Raw genomic sequence first — 17,260 nt, 5'->3', positions numbered from 1 at the left:
TATTCTCACAATTTATCTCGTTTCTATCTAGTTGTTGCTCCGACATTAATAGACAAAAGACTACCATCCCTGTGGGATCAATACCCGACAGACTCTCATCTGTCTACTGTACTTGCATCGATAGTGTATGCTTGTACATTATTGCTATGACGGTGAACAACCGATCAAGTTTTTGGCGTTGTTTCCGGGGATGGCGTTTGTTTGATGTTTACTTTTGTTTTTGTTTGTTTTTTTTACTTTATTTTCCTTATATAATATTTAGTATTCACTAACTGGTTTTTTTTTGTTGCTATTTCTTTAACTTAAATTTAGGTGTTTATGACCCAAAGCAAATCGGATTTTCTAGCCAGTTTTGATCCAAAAATTGAAAGGACTGTTCAGAGTAGATTTCGAGAACAAAGAAATATGGCGCTACCAAGGAACAATGCAGCCATATCCCCAATGCAACAACAAAATGTTAATAACCCATTGTTGTCGCAAGATGCTCCCATACAAAATAGGACTATAAGAGATTTTGTAGTACCTATTTTGGATGATTTACAACCAGAAGTTGTTAGGCCAGCAATCCAAGCTTGGAATTTTGAACTCAAGCCAGTAATGTTTCAAATGTTGAATTCTAATGGACAATAAGCTGGACTACCACATGAAGATGCGAAAGAACATCTTAAATCCTTTTTTTTGATCTGTGCTTCCTTTAGTCAACAAGGCGCTCCTGATGATGCCTTGAAGATGCAATTATTTCCTTATTCCTTATAGGGAAGAGTAGAGGTGATCATGGGCCGGACGGCCTGGCCCGGTCCGATGGCCCGCCCAAAGTATAGGAGGATTCGGGTAAAAATATAGGCCTAGAATATGGGTTTGGACAAAAAACGAGGCCCGTTTAGAAAACAGACCCGGCCTTGGACAAATTTTTTTAGCCTTGGCCTAGCCCGGCTCGGCCCGAATATAATAAATATATATTTTTTTTAAAAAAATTATCATTTCTTTAATTCCTTTCCCCTCCCTATTTCCCATTTCCGGTTTTCTATTTCCCTAACCCGTAAAAATCCTAAGCCCTTCCCTCCCTCCTTTTTTTCCCCAATTCCAAAATCCACCTCCACCGATCCACCATTCCACCTCCAGTCCTTCACGGCTCCACCCATTTCCAGAATCAGCTCTTACAAATACTCTAGTAGGGGGTATTCTTTTAACAAGAAAGAAAGAAAATCGACAGCACTGAAGCTTGATCAATAAGGGTACCTTTGCAACTGTATAAAGATCTGGCACTGTCTTCTCGAAATCGAAAGGTAAAGGAAGAGGAAAAAAGAAGAGGTTAGAGCGGTGCTTCTACGTCTTCTACCTTTGAATTTCAAGCTGAGTTTGCTGCTGTTAACAATGTTAAGTTGTTAACCCTAGTTTATGTCAAAGTAATTTTTTGCTTTTTTATTTTTGGATTGATGAACTGGTTGATCTCTGTTATACGTCTAAGATGTTAACCCTTCTCAATTTCCTGTCATATTATTTTCTATCTCAATACTCAATATTGTTGATTATCATTGCTAATTGCCGAGACTATGTTAACTGGTACCGAGTGAGTGACACATACAGGTTTATGTCGATTATCCTGCATTCCCTCAAAAAATGAGTGAGAATTTCTGAACAAACTAATGCTTTAATGCCATTGTATAGAACCCATATTTTGTTACTTTTGTATGTTCCTTGCTTAAATGATTGATTATTTCATATTCAACTGTAATGTATTCATTCAACGAGTTATTATTGATTTAATATTAATATATTTTTCAATCTGTTTAAATATACGTTGGACGTAAATATTTTAAGAAAAAATAGAAACATTGAGAGAAATACATATTACATTAGCATTTTCTTGTTTGACTTGGTTGATCTTAATCCATTATAATTATGTCCTCTGAAATGTTAAAAAGAGTGTTGAAACAAAAGATTTGTTTGCTTTAGAGAAAAACCTTTCTATTTTTCATATATGTAGATGGTTTTCCAGAAGCAAAAGGATGGAAATCATGGTGTATCTTTAAGATTTTTTTTAGAACCTTTTTTTTGTGATTTTGTGATTTTATGATTGGGGACTCCTTTGGTTAACAAGATCTTTGATTTGCGATGTTTCACATTGATAAAAATAAAATGGGGGATTTCAATGTTTAAAAAGGTCAAAAGTTGAGGGATGCAATGTGTTTGGCCCATGATTTTATCTCACATTACTTGACTGTTGATTCTCACACCACCTTATTAACACGGTTTATAAAGGAACACATTTGACTTTACAGTTACTTTTCTCATTTCCATTTTCAAGTCAGCTTGCTTTCATGACTGCTTCTTTGTTTGATTTGATTCCTTACCATTCCATACTCCTTTTTTTTTTCTTTTCATCCTCACTGATGATTGATTAGGATAGCATTAGTTATACCCTCAATTACTTCAAAATTTCAATTCTGATGGATTAAAATTGACTTCTAACTTGGTTTTATCTCAGATATATTGCTTAAAATCTTAAAACCCTTTCTGCAACTTGTTAGCTATACATCCCAACACTTTGCGCAGGTAAGAAATATGTAATTCCAACTCAGTATAACACTGTCATTGACTGTCTTTGTAATTTGTTCATTTAATCTCATCTTTTTTTTTGTTTTTGCTTTATTTTATTGCAGAAACAAGCGACATTGAAATCAATTTGGCTTACATTGGCTTACCTTAGCTTCCTTTCTCGTAAGCTTTCATTTACATTTTCTTTTTAGAATTTAATTTAATTTAATTTGATTTGATTTTCTTTTCTTTTCTTTTCTTTTACTTTGTACAACATTTTCTTTTATTATGATGCAGTTTGAATTTCATTCAAGGTAAAGAAGTCTGTCTATGTATTCTTAGCAGATGAATGATCATAGAAACATTTGTTTTCTGATTAAAATTGATTAATTTATTTTTTATAGAGAATGTACTTTGCACTTAATTGCAGTTTGGATGAAATTGGCCCTAAAAAGGAGCTGTTAAAATAATCATGTTCAAGCCGTTGTTTGCTTGGATGATTGGATGTGAGCTAAGGGATTTTCAACAGGAAATTATTATTCTCATTTTATTATTGTAATTTTATATTATTTTTTCATCAATTTGATTATCTAATTATTTATTCTTATTTCATGTTAGAAATTGGTTGCAAAAAGGACGATGAGGATGATGTTTCTTCGGTTGCTTTTTAGGATACTTCCTTTCTAATTGTTGAAAATTTAATTTAGCTTACAACTTATATTTTGTTATGAAATTAAATATGTTAATGTATGGAACTATGGATATTTTGGTTAATGTATGGAACTATGGATATTTTGGTTGGTTGATTATATTTTGCAAGTTTTTTTATACAATTTTGGTGTTTACTAAAAAAAAGGGTTGGGCCGGGCCGGGCTCAGTATTTTCTCCCTGGGTCGGGCCTAGACAAAATTTCAGGCTCATATTTCTGGCCGGGCCGGGCCCGGGCCTAAGAAGCAGTCGAAATTTTTTCTGGGCCCGGCCCAGCCTATAAGCACCTCTAGGGAAGAGCCCGTACTTGGTTTTTTGGGCTACCTACCAGATCAATTACTTCTTGGGATGCACTAGCAACATTGTTTGTTTTGCGATTTAACCCACCGACAATGAATGCTCGTCTTTGAAATGATATTACTATTTATCATCAGTTAGATGATGAAAATCTTCACACCATATGGGAACGTTATAAATCTTTACTTCGACGTTGTCCTATGCACGTCATTCAACCAGAAACACAAATTGAGATTTTTTATAATTGGTTGAATTCATATACAAGGAATCTTGTTGACGCATCAGCCAATGGACCTCTGTTAGATTGCACTTATAAAGATGTTGTAAGAATTCTTGAGAGAATTGCTCAAAATGATTATCAATACCCTATCTCTAGAGCTGAACAAGAAAAAACTACTCTAGAAGTTATTGAATTAGATGTAATAACCGCACTAAATGCTCAAGTTTCTTCTCTCACAAACATGATTAAAAATATGCAAGGGACTAGTGACATTGCACCTATACAAGTCACTCATCAAGTTGACATTCCTACTTTTTGTTGTGAAATTTGTAGTGACAACCATAACTATGAAGATTGACCAAAACATGCAAAGAATGCATGTTATATTAGTAACATCCGCAACAATTATTATGGTAACTCTTACAACAACTCTGCACGCAACCAATAGTTTTAGGAAACTTGGAATGGTGGACAAAATGCTGTGACATTCAGATATGAGAATACATCTACTCAGGGCAATTATAATCCCAGACAAGGGAATTACAATCAACAACAACAAAACTACAATCAGCATACTCAGATGCATCCACAACAAGGCTAGACGCATCCACACCAAAATCTGATGCAGCCACAACACTCTTCAATACCAAATCAACATGTTGAAGGACATTGACAATAACCGTGCACTCAAACTTTTACTTCTGACCCGGTAGCAACTCTTAAGGCGTTAATGCGGGAGCATATTGCTTGCATGGAAGCTATCATACAAGGGAATTCATATTCCATTCGAGCATTGGAGGCACAATTAGGACAACTTACTTCAAATCTGAATACTCGACCACCATGCTCATTACCTAGTGACACGAAAAGTCCTAGTCCTATGGGGAAAGAACATTGTAAGGCTATCACTCTTAGGAGTGGTAAACAAACTGGTGAACCATTTATCGGCTCTACTGTAGCCCCTCAAGATATGGATGAAGTGATCACCAGTGAGAAGGTTGAATCTGAACAGTTTGTCAATGCATTAGACAAAGAAGTTCCACGAATTGTCACTCATATGCCTAATTTCCGACCTTCAAAACTGATGTCACAATCAAAGGTGTCAGTGCAAGCAAATATATCTCTACCTTTACCCTTCCCACAAAGACTTAAGAAGAATAAGTAGGACAAGTAGTACCAGCAATTCTTGGACACACTGAAGCAACTGCAGACCAACATTTCTTTAGTGGACGCTCTGGCACAAATTTCGAGTTATGGGAAATTTATGAAAGATCTCTTATCCAAGACAAAGAAGCTCACTGATATTGAAACTATTACACTCACAGAAGGCTGTAGTGCTGTTTTGATAAACAAGTTGCCCCCTAAATTGAAAGATTCTAAGAGCTTTACCATCCCATGTTCAATTGGCAATCATTATTTGGGCGAGGCTTTATGTGACTTTGGAGCTAGCATTAACCTAATGCCACTATCTACTTTCAGAAAGTTGGAAATTTGTCACATGAATTCTATTACAGTGACATTACAACTAGTCAATTGATCTTTACCTCAACCTGAAGGGAAAATAAAAGACGTCTTAGTTCGTGTGGATAAATTCATTTTTTCAGTTGATTTTATCATACTTAACTGTGAGGCAGATAATGAGGTTCTCATTATATTGGAAAGACCATTTTTGGCCACTAGCCAAACTCTTATTGATGTTTATAAAGGTGAACTAACCATGCGGCTTAATGATGAGCAAGTCACCTTCAGTGTTTTTTAATCTATTCAATACAAGGACAAAGAAGAATGCCATACTATCGATGTGTTAGATGATCTAATTGAGGAAGAATTCAATGACCAAAACACAGTTCTTTCTAAAGAGATTGCAGTGACATCTGATGCCGAATCCTTAGACGATTGTGACAATATGGTTAAAGCTAATAATCTTGAACTCAAGCATGGATGGCAGATTGAATCCTTAGACCTAGCCAACAGAACAACCCCAATTTTTAAACCATCTATTGAAGAAGCTCCTACTCTGGAATTGAGACCACTACCTCCTCATCTTAAATATGTCCTAGGTGATCACAATACTCTCCCAGTTATTGTCTCCGTAACACTAGATGTAACTTAAGAAGAGAAATTGGTCCATATTCTCAAGCAACATAAATGAGCTATTGCTTGGAGTATTGCCGATATTCATGGTATTAGTTCTTTTTGCATGCATAAGATCAAGTTGGAAGATGAAGGCAAGCAATCTATTGAACAACAAAGTAGATTAAACAAAAAGATGAAGGAAGTTGTCAAAAGGGAAACCATAAAATAGCTTAATGCTGTAATTATTTACCCGATTTCTGATAGTAATTGGGTAAGTCCAGTGCAATGGATACCTAAAAAGAATGGCATCACTATTGTTTGCAATGATAAGGACGAATTAATTCTTACACGTATTCCCACAGGATAGCGAGTTTGCATGGATTATCGCAAATTGAATGCGGCTACAAAGAAGAATCACTTCCTACTTCCTTTCATCGACCAAATGCTAGATCGACTTGCTGTAAAGGCCTATTATTGCTTTTTAGACGACTATTCTGGGTACAATCAAATTGCTATTGCACCAAAGGATCAGGAGAAAACAACTTTCACTTGCCCCTTCGGTACTTTCATTTTCCGTCGTATTCCTTTCGGTCTTTTCAACACACCAACCACATTTCAAATGTGTATGATGCCAATATTCTTAGATATGATTGAAAACTCTTTAGAGGTGTTTATGGATGATTTCTCAGTCTATGGGAATGATTTTGATCATTGTGCTGACAATCTGGATAAAGTACTGAAGCGATGTGAGGACACACATCTTGTCCTGAGTTGGAAAAAATGTCATTTCATAGCAACTGAAGGCATTGTGTTATGACACCGCATCTCTAGTTAAGGCATTCAAGTAGAAAAAGTTAAGGTGGAAATCATTGAAAAATTACCTCCACCAACAACGTGAGGGGTATTCGCAGTTTTCTTGGACATGCAGGGTTTTACCGAAGGTTTATTAGAGATATTTCAAAAATTGCAAAGCCCTTATGCTCATTGCTAGAACAGAATCGAAAATTCATCTTTGACGATGCATGTTTGGACGCCTTTATTCAGTTAAAAAAGTAGCTAGTGAATGCACCCATTGTCGTTGCACCAAATTGGTCTCAACCTTTTTAAGTTGTGTGATACAAGTGACTTTGCTATTGGTCCGGTTCTAGGACAACAAAAGGGAAAAATATTTCACGCCATCTATTATGCTAGAAAAACTCTTACGAAGGCTCAACTCAATTATACCACCATAGAGAAAGAACTGATGGTTGTAGTCTTTGCTTTCGACAAGTTTCGTTTCTATCTTGTCGGCGCAAAAGTTACTGTATTCACTGATCATTCAGTGTTGAGATATCTCTTTGCGAAAAAGGATGCCAAACCAAGATTGATATGCTAGATATTACTGTTGCAAGAATTTGACATCGAGATAAAAGACCGTAAGGGTTCAGAAGATCAAGTTTCAAACCATCTGTCTTGATTGGAAGTTGGTAGCGAAGACGGAAACATACTTCACATTGTCGACTCATTTCCAGATGAGAAGTTATTTGTCGTAGATGCAACTATTTGGTGTGCAGATTTTGTTAATTATCTAGTGTGTGGAAAACCCACATTGGGTGTCACAGGCCAGAAAAAAGAAAGATTTCTTCATGACATGGTGAAGTATCATTGGCACGAGCCGTTTTTATTCAAGGTATGCAATGAAAACATTATTTGATGTTGTGTTCCAAAAGAGGAGATACTTTCATTCTTGAAGCATTATCATGATACTCTTTATGGAGGTAATTTCAGTGGAATAAGAACTGCTGCTAAAGTTCTCCAATCAGGATTCTACTGGCCAACGTTATTCAAATACTGCCACAATTTTGTAAGTCAATGCGATAGGTGTCAGCACACTGGTTCTATATCCCGACGTAATAAAATGTTGCAGCAACCATTTCCGAGTTCATTTGGAAATCTTTATATATTAGTAGCTGTTGACTACGTCTTGAAGTGGGTTGAAGTTGTTGCAGTTCCAAAGGATGATGCAATGGCAGTGCTAAAAAATTTTCACAAGCATAAACTCACCCGCTTTGGCACACCAAAGGCATTGATTAGTGATCAGGGTACACACTTTCATTGCAACCAAGGGTAACTACACTGAAGAGATATAGAGTTAAGCATAGAATGGCTACTACTTATCATCCACAAACCAATGGACAAGCAGAAGTATTGAATCGACAAATTAAGAACATTCTTGAGAAGGTTGTAAACCCTTCAAGGAAAGATTGGTCTTTCCAATTGGATGACGCTTTATAGGCATTGCGGACAACATACAAAACTCCATTAGGGATGTCATCGTATCAATTGGTTTTTAGGAAAGCATGTCACTTGCCAGTTAAACTAGAACACAAAGCAATGTGGGCAATTAAGCAAGTAAACATGGACTATGAAGCGGCTGGAAAGAAAAGACTGTTGGATACTAATGAACTAGAGGAGATTAGGAGAAATTCTTATGAAAACGCTGCAATTTACAAGGAAAAGACCAAACAATGGCATGACAAGATTATTTTACAGTGATAATTTATCGCAGGTCAACAAGTTTTAATATTCAATTCTCGACTCTATTGCACCCAAGTAAATTGTGTTCACGTTGGTCTGAACCTTTTGAAGTTGTCAACGTATTTCCTCATGGTGCAGTCACAATTCAAGATTTAAGTGATGGACACCAATTCTAAGTAAATGGACAGAGGCTGAAACCCTATTTTAGCAACAGTGATCAAAAGCAGGCAGAGACCATTAAATTGGTCCAAAAGATTTAATTTTTAATTAGTACTTCGTGATTTTAGTTTGTTTTATTTATGTTTTGTTAAAGTTTATTTCCCTTCCTTTTTACAGAATAATTAGGTACATTGTTGATGCATTGAAATCTTACTGTCAACGCATTCTATAAGTCTGTACTACCATTCATAACTCAACAGAATTTAAGGAAATTCAGATTCCATCATTGGATCAAAAATCACTCAACCGTTTGATCCTTCTGAGCCGGCACAATTTCTATTGGACACAACTATTCCCGCCAGCCTTATATCTCTCCACAAAACAACATGCCTCTCTATCTTCCTCTTTCACTCACTATAAATCCTATCCCACTATACCGACTATAACACATTCAAGCAACCACTTTTCTTTCTTTTCTCTTTTTAAGATCATATCTTTTTAACTTTAAAGCATTCTCCATCAACAAAAGATGGTCAAAACAATAGGCTTGATCAAGAAAGCTACCAAATCTGCTGGAGAACATATGTCCTCTGCTACCACAATCTGTGAATCAGAATCCTCCAGGCCAGTGAAGATAAAGGAGCCAATAATCTTTTTGATTAAAACGGCAAAGGAAAGATTTCACAACAACATGTTGAAGCAAAACTTCCATCCCGAACAGGGCATTTCCCTTTCGCCACAACAAGACTTGGGTAAACAAGTCTCCAAAAACATTTCAAAGTTAAAGTGGGAAACTTTTTGCACCCATTCTGGAAGCTACTCTCCTTCATTAGTACGTGATTTTTATGCTAATATCTACAATCATGAGTTAGAATTCATTTTCGTTTGAAAAGATTTAATAGCATGGGACGTTGGAAAAATTAATGAGTTCTACAATACCAAGGTCGATGTTGACGAACACTCCGAGTTCATTGATGACATCACAGACGAAAAACGAGACCTGTTGGTGAGAGACTTGTGTGTCGAGGAAGCAGTGTGGACGGGTTCCCATCAAAAGAATTATACGATGCATCATCGTTTCCTGGCGCTACGAGGCAAAATTTGGTTTCATTTTGTCAACTGCAGACTAAAACCCTCTACTCAAAGTACCATAGTCACCCTCGACAGAATGTGTATGATACACCTCGACAGAATGTGTATGATACATTCTATCATCAAGGGAAGAAAATTTGATGTAGGCATAATACTTCACCAAGAAATTGCTGACTGCGCCGCAAAGTAGACTGGGATCGTGGTTTTCCCAGCACTGTTGATGTTATTGTGCCAGCAAAGAAGAATCGTGGCCCATGCTAGTGAGAAAGTCTTGAAAAATAAGGGCACAATCAATGAAGCCTCTGTAGAAAGAATGACTCGTGGCAAGGACACGCCAATACTAAAGGAGGCAAAAACCAGCATGACAAGAAAGGGCAAAGCCACAGCCGATAATAAAAGAACAAACCTGAATGCAGAGACATTGTTATGGCGCAAACTGAAAGATGTCGAAAAAATGGTCAACTCTATCAACAATAGGCAAATCAGGCTTGTCGCTATAGTAGAGGATATGGAGAAAGCCCAGAATTTGTTTTATGCTTATACCAGAGTTTGGAATAGTTTTATTGAAGCCACATTAGGCCAACTAAGCCCATCCCTACTACCAGATTTCCCAGTGTTTCCACCAATCATTCTAAATTATGACCTCTCTTCCTCGAATGATGACTTAGAAGACCGAAACAGATCGATGGCATCCCCACACAATGTGCAGGTCTCTAATAATAAAAAAGAGAAGAGGAATCTAGAGACATTGAATAATGCATGTGAAAGACTGATAGTTTGTTTGAGGATGGTATTTTTGCTGATCAAGAGGACACTGCTGTTGAGAAAGAAGTTGTTGGTGTAGAAGAGGAAGTTGTTGGTGAAGAAGAAGAAGTAGTTGAAAATGAGAAAGAAAAAGAAGAAGAAGATTTTGTTGAGAAGACTGTCACCGCGCCCGAGTCTGTAGGTTTAAATATTGATCATTTGGAGCGAGCTAGAGTGAGACCGGCGAAAGTTGCTGAGGTAACCAGTGAGGATCAATGCAATTCATTAGAAATAGTGATCTACACTGGACCACTCCAAATAGCCTTTCCTACACAGGAAGCAGCCGATGATGCCGGGGCAGAGCCAGGAACTGAGGAGCAACCCGAAGATTGTGTAAAGCCCAAATAAAAGAAAAGGGAAGGATAAAAAATGAAAGAAAGAGGAGAAAGAAACATCGTGCAGCCACATCGACAACTGAGGATAACTAAGTTAGTTTCTTTTAAGCTATAGTTGTAGTATTCATGCATTGCATGTAGCTTTAGGTTTTATTTTGATAAGTATATATTGCCATTACATTTTTATTGTCATTACATTTTCATGTTAGTGCATTGGGGACAATGCAAACTTTAAGTTTGGGGGAATGCACATGGGGCTTGGAAATGCACCTACATTTCAAAAAAAAATTAGAAATGAAGCATGCAAGGTTTAATTATAGTTAATGAAAATTGTTCAAAAATTTTTGTTACATTTGATGCTTAATTCTTGAATCATGTAAATTATCAATGAATGAATTGGATAAATTTGACAGAAGGTTGTAGCTTCAATTCTTTGATGAATGGATTAGGTTGCATTAGTAATGGATGACTGCTATCATTCCTTAAATCTTGAATGAATCTACTTTTTACAGCTACTTATATATGTATATATAGTTATAAATTAGAGACACTCCAAAGTGGGTGTAGTATGGAATGTTAAAGAGGGAACACTCAAATACTAGCGTTAGAAAAATCAATCTGGCCAAAGGCTGTTGCTGCATGAGTGTGCATCGGCGCAATTACATACTCTCTGGGGGTTTGTTGAACTCCATCATTACTTCTTAGGAACAAGGGTACAGTAATGCAACGATATCCCTTATTCCGAAAAAATATATATAATATATAAATAATTAGTATTGTACAATAAATGTCATAATGGTAGATAGAACTTAGGGTTTGAAACATGATGCTAGCATTGATGAATTTGCAACCTTATTCATTCATACTTATGAATTGTCGATGCAATATTCTTTCATCTAAGTGTGATTCATCCATTGGGAATTTAGAGGGTTCAAGTTGCTAGAATGATCATTTGCCTTAGTAAAAATTTCTTTAACCTTACTAGTTTTTGTTTTACTTGAGGACAAGTAAAAACTCAACTTTGGGGGTGTGATAGTACTAGAAAGAACATAGGTTTTTCCCCTTACTTATTGGTTAAATTGTTCTCATTTAGTTATCCTTAGCATATATTTTAACATTTTCAGTTTAGTAAATTGCATTTTATAACTTAGTGAATCCTAGCCTATTTTATCCTTAATTTTGTTATCTTATTGCATTAATGTTCCTGCATGAGTTAATTCCAGATTGCGTCCAGAATTGTCACTGCACCTAATAGCTATCCGAATAAGAACAAAAATTACGTGAGCTGTCCAGTCTGGTATAACCAACCTGTACGTAAAAGGACAAAATAATTCTAAGGAAAGGACACCTGTATTGTTGGAGGAGGACATAAAAGGTGGGCGTGAGAAGAAAATGGGAGCTTTTTTTTTCGAATCACCATCTTCATCATCTTACATTGAAGCTTGCGACCATGGTAGCTTAAGCCTCTCACAGGTGAGCTAACGTGCAAACCAGATGCATATTAGCTTCTGACGAGGAGACCTAAGTGTGAGACAAGAGGAAATAGAGAGATTCAGTCGAGTTGTCTAGGAATAGACTTCTCCACTCTATTCTTCCTTATTTCTTTCTAAATGCTGATGATTACTCTCTGTTTTCTGTTTGTATGGAAGTACACATGAATTTTTGGTGAAATGTTATCTTATCCAATCTTGCTTTTATTGTTTAATCTTGGGGTTTGAATGTTTTTTAACACGGAAGTGTTATTGTAGTCACTGACACTGGAAAGTGCAGTGACAGTTTGAGCCAACAAGCATTACAACGGAAGTTGAGTGAGGATTAGAGGAATTTTGTCCACTTGTTCTTAATAGTGTCGTATTGCCATCATCGGAAGGTGGGGTTAGTATGCATGTTTAAGTCTCAGATTAAATAGAAGAGTGATGATGGGTAAGATATACATTGAATTTTATTTCTTCAACAATCACCGATCTTTTTACACCTTACGAGCACTCAGTATTCTGCTGAAGATTCATGTTGGGGATCCCAGTTTATCCTTCTCATATTTTATTTTATTTTTTTTCAAGTTATTGCATCGACAACTATTCTCAGAATTTATCTCGTTTTCATCTAGTTGTTGCACCAACATTAATAGACAAAAGACTACCATCCCTATAGGATCGATATCCAACAAACTCACATCTATCTACTATACTTGTATCGACAGTGTATTCTTGCACATTATTGTTGTGACGTTAAACAGTCAATCAACAGTCGTGTCGTCTGGCCGTGTGTCACACACGGCTAAGTCACACGCCTGTGTCTTAGGCCGTGTGGACATGAAATTTGCCAAATTCAAGCCATTTCTAACACCAACTCATGCAACCACCTAAAAGCAGTTTGTGCACATGATCAATGCATCATAACATGACCAAAACCAGCATGAAATGACAAATTAAATAGTTTAAAACAATTCAACGAATATGCCATGTAAGGCACTTCAAAAGCAAACATACAAACTTACCTAAACATATGCATACTTGACCATATTTCATTCATGCACATCAAGCTCAATACCTTTTCAAAACATACCCTACCTTGACTATATTAAAACTAACCCATCACATACCATATTGGCCATTAAAACATGCATCAAACCATTTCTACATTAACACATACTAATAAGGCATCAAAAGTACTAAGATGACACAAACCAACCAACGTCACATTGTGCCAAAACAACTTATACATGCCAAAATTATCAACCAACATTCAACTAACATTAAACACAAGTCCACCTATACATGTCATTATAACATTGGCCAAAACATCAAAAACTATCGATATAATCGTTGGATAGTGTGATAGATCTTCTATGAGCTTCCAAATCGATCTAGCTTCCGATTATCTATAAGACATAGGAAAGAAAACTATGTAAGCACATAATGTTTAGTAAGTTCGTAAAACTTGAACATAACTTATCATTTCAATACATAACATTAAGATTAAGCATAACATATCTAACCACGAGCTTGGCACAAGCCTAAGCACCATCAACAAAACATGTTAGTTCATTCAAACATAATTCACTTGAATTAACATAAGGTAAGCTATTTGTACATGAACATAGTTCTTTTGAATGTATCATTTTCATGAATATAAATATACTTCTATTGAAGCTTTCCATTTCAATCCTTTTCATAATTTCATGATATAATTCATTTGAACACTTATCGTTCCTTTCCTTTTCTTGCCCGTTGAACCATTTAGAATATCAGCAGATACTCGAGAAAGCTCACACAAAGCATGCTAAACATATAACCATAATCTTTCCTTTACATCATTACTCACACGAGCTATAAATGAGCCTACTCACATGAGCTATGGGTTGGAACATAAGCTACATGATGTTGCTCACATGAGCTGTGGAGTATCTGTAACAAATGTAGGACCTCATTGGTAGGACATTCAAGACCAGCACCCAAAACATAGAAACCCTAATGACATGTCATTTGTATCCTACGAATTCCTAAGGTTCAAATAAGGTTCGATAACCGTCATGGCATTATTGGATATTCATCATTCAATTATATGAAAATTAACATGATAACACATACTCGAAAATAACATTAGAAATGATACTTATTCATACAAACTTACCTCGACTATTTGAGTGGAAAAACAAAGTCGACTAATCCGAGGCTTTAGCTTTTCCCCTATCTAAGTCCGCACGTGGTCTATCTTGATCTAAATAGAAAAATTCAATTCATTTAATACTTCTATTATCCAATTCAGTCCATATTTAATATTTTTGAAAAATTACAATTTTACCACTAATATTTTACCTTTTTACAATTTAGTCCTTAACCTCATAAATTGAAACTTAAGCATTTTGATCCTCATCTCATGCTAGCTAAATTCACTAGGAACCTATATCAACCCATACAAACCATCATTTCACAAATTTATCGTGGATTTTTATTACTTTTACAAATAAGTCCCTAAATGACAATTTCATCAAAAATCACTTTACAAACTTGTTTATTTATCAACAAGGACTCATAATCTTCCATTAAACATCAAGAATCAAGCAAGAACATTCATGGCAAAACCCTAATTCTTTAACAGTTTTGTACATTAATCCTCGGGCTAGCCAGGTTAAGCTATAATGATCCCGAAAACATAAAAAACATTAAAAACAACAACAAAAATCCTACCATGCAAGTGAGACTAATTTGGTCGAACCCTAGGAAGCTCCCATGGTGAATTCGGTTGAAGAAGACAATATGAAGATGATACTTTCTTTTGTTTTATGTTTTATTTACTATTTTACTATTTTGCCCTTTAAAAATCATCAAAATTACATTAATACCTTATCCATAAATGTCCACTAACCATTTAATTGGCCTATTTACCATCCAAGTCCCTTAGATTAGAATTTCATAACTATTAACCACCTTTAACTAATAGAACTCTATTTTTTGTACTTTTTACGATTTAGTCCTTTTCACATAATTAAGCATCCCAAATGTCAAATTTTCTTAATGAAATTTTTATACGACCTTAGTAACATAGGAATTAAAATAATAATAAAATAACAATTTACTCATCAGATTTGTGGTCTCGAAACCACTATTTCAATTTCACTAAAAACGGGTTGTTACACTTCCACGTTTTGACATCACTAAAATAGTAAGTCACGTCACGACCTCGTGTTGTTTGATGTCGTGATATCACTTACTATCAGTCAACGTTGCGACGAGGGAGGTTGGTCGTTGAGACATAGCCCCTGTTTTTGGCAAAAAAGAACCATTTGGTCATAATTCTAGACATGCACATCTACCAATTTGATTCAAGCCATAGCATACCATCATCATCAAGGGAAATTCATGCCATTTCATGCCAACAAATAACCAAACCAATTTCAACTAGATCCAAATCTATGATGGCCTTAATCTACTAAAAAAAACCATGACATTTCATGCATTCCATTACAAACTTCACCTATGCCAAATCTATCAAAAACATGTCTTTTAACTTCAATTACATACACTTATGTACATATACACATCCATAGCTTATATATCTTGAGCATGAATTTCAACAATCTAGATTAGATCTTATTTCTCAACCATTCAACATCTAAGCCCATTTTGACCCTAAACTTCCATTTAATTATCAACCATATTTAGCCAACAAATATCTCAAGCATGAAAATAAATCCTACCATTTCAAATAGGCATCAACCATTGCCAAATCATGTATTACTAATTCACATACCAAGTCCAACATCCTAACTCATCATATACCATATTCATCATAGATTTTTAACTCATCAAGACTTTTATTCATTAAGGTATATACCAAGATACTTATATACATGTCACAACCCTTGACTCAAAATGATCGTATAACTACCGATTTGGTGATAATGTGAGCTTTGAAATGATCCGACTTGATAAGTTCCGCAAGGTGACAATCTACAAGGAAAAAGGAAAACAAACAAGGTAAGCATATATAATGCTTAGTAAGTTCATAGGTATTAAACAAAACTTACATTATTCTTACCAATATTTCTAAGTTAATTTAACTTGGCACACATTTGGCTAGACATGGTAATCAAAACACCAACAATGTAAGGATTTACTCAAAATCAACAACATATGATATTACAAGTACTTAACATGCAAATTTATGTCACATTAGGTAATAATCTCAAATTCATACTCAATCAAGGGATATGACATTCACACATATATATATAAGGCAATACTCCAATCAAATTTTCTTACACAATTCATTCAATAACTTACCATTTGAATGTAAAGTTCATTTCATCCTATTTCAATTTTTCAATTTCATATAAACTATTCACTCGATGAACCCTAGTAAACAGACTCAAATACTCAGGAATCTACTATAATAACCCTAACCCGTATCCGTAGCCGAAATAGGGTTACAGAGTATTATCGGAGTTTACAGTACAGACGAATAGAATTTCAGACATTTCATAACATATCAATAAACACATTAAAACCAATTCAAAATATACATATTGTCCCTTATACGAGACCAAAATACGTATTAGAAACAAGTCGGGACTAAATTGGAAACTCAAATAATATTTTAGAAAATAGTAAAATTATTCAACTTTGTAGGGGTCACACAGTCGTGTGGTCAAGCCGTGTGACTCACACAGCCAAGAGACACGCCCGTGTCTTAGGCCGTGTGGACATTTGAAATAGGGACACATGGTCGTGTCCCAACCTATGTCCGTGCCCGTGTAACTCACTGACTTGGGCCACATGGCCAAGCCACACGCCCATGTGCTAGGCCGTGTACCCTTTGAAGTAACCTTACACGCCCTTGTGCTAGACAGTATGCTAGGTTGTGTAATAGCCTAACTTAAAAACCTTTAAAAGTTACAGAGGACACACGACCGTGTCACCTGGCCGTGTGGACAAAAATAGGCCATTTTACAAGCCATTTTTTCACCCAAATAGGCATAAACCTACACCCAACATTGTGCATAACAACAAGC

The 17,260-nt window shown here is 35.7% G+C and overlaps 1 long non-coding RNA gene across 1 annotated transcript; it reads left to right on the top strand.

The window, feature by feature from the left end:
• The first annotated feature begins 991 nt into the window (after positions 1–991).
• Positions 992–3,347, top strand: LOC107949748 (uncharacterized). Its single transcript, XR_001697881.2, has 3 exons — positions 992–2,556; positions 2,664–2,721; positions 2,969–3,347. It is a non-coding gene; the product is annotated as an uncharacterized lncRNA (long non-coding RNA).
• Positions 3,348–17,260: the final 13,913 nt, after the last annotated feature.

Source organism: Gossypium hirsutum, chromosome D03 (assembly GCF_007990345.1).
Source record: "Gossypium hirsutum isolate 1008001.06 chromosome D03, Gossypium_hirsutum_v2.1, whole genome shotgun sequence".
Taxonomy (NCBI): Eukaryota; Viridiplantae; Streptophyta; class Magnoliopsida; order Malvales; family Malvaceae; genus Gossypium; species Gossypium hirsutum.
This window is presented reverse-complemented; position numbering and strand designations above follow the sequence as displayed.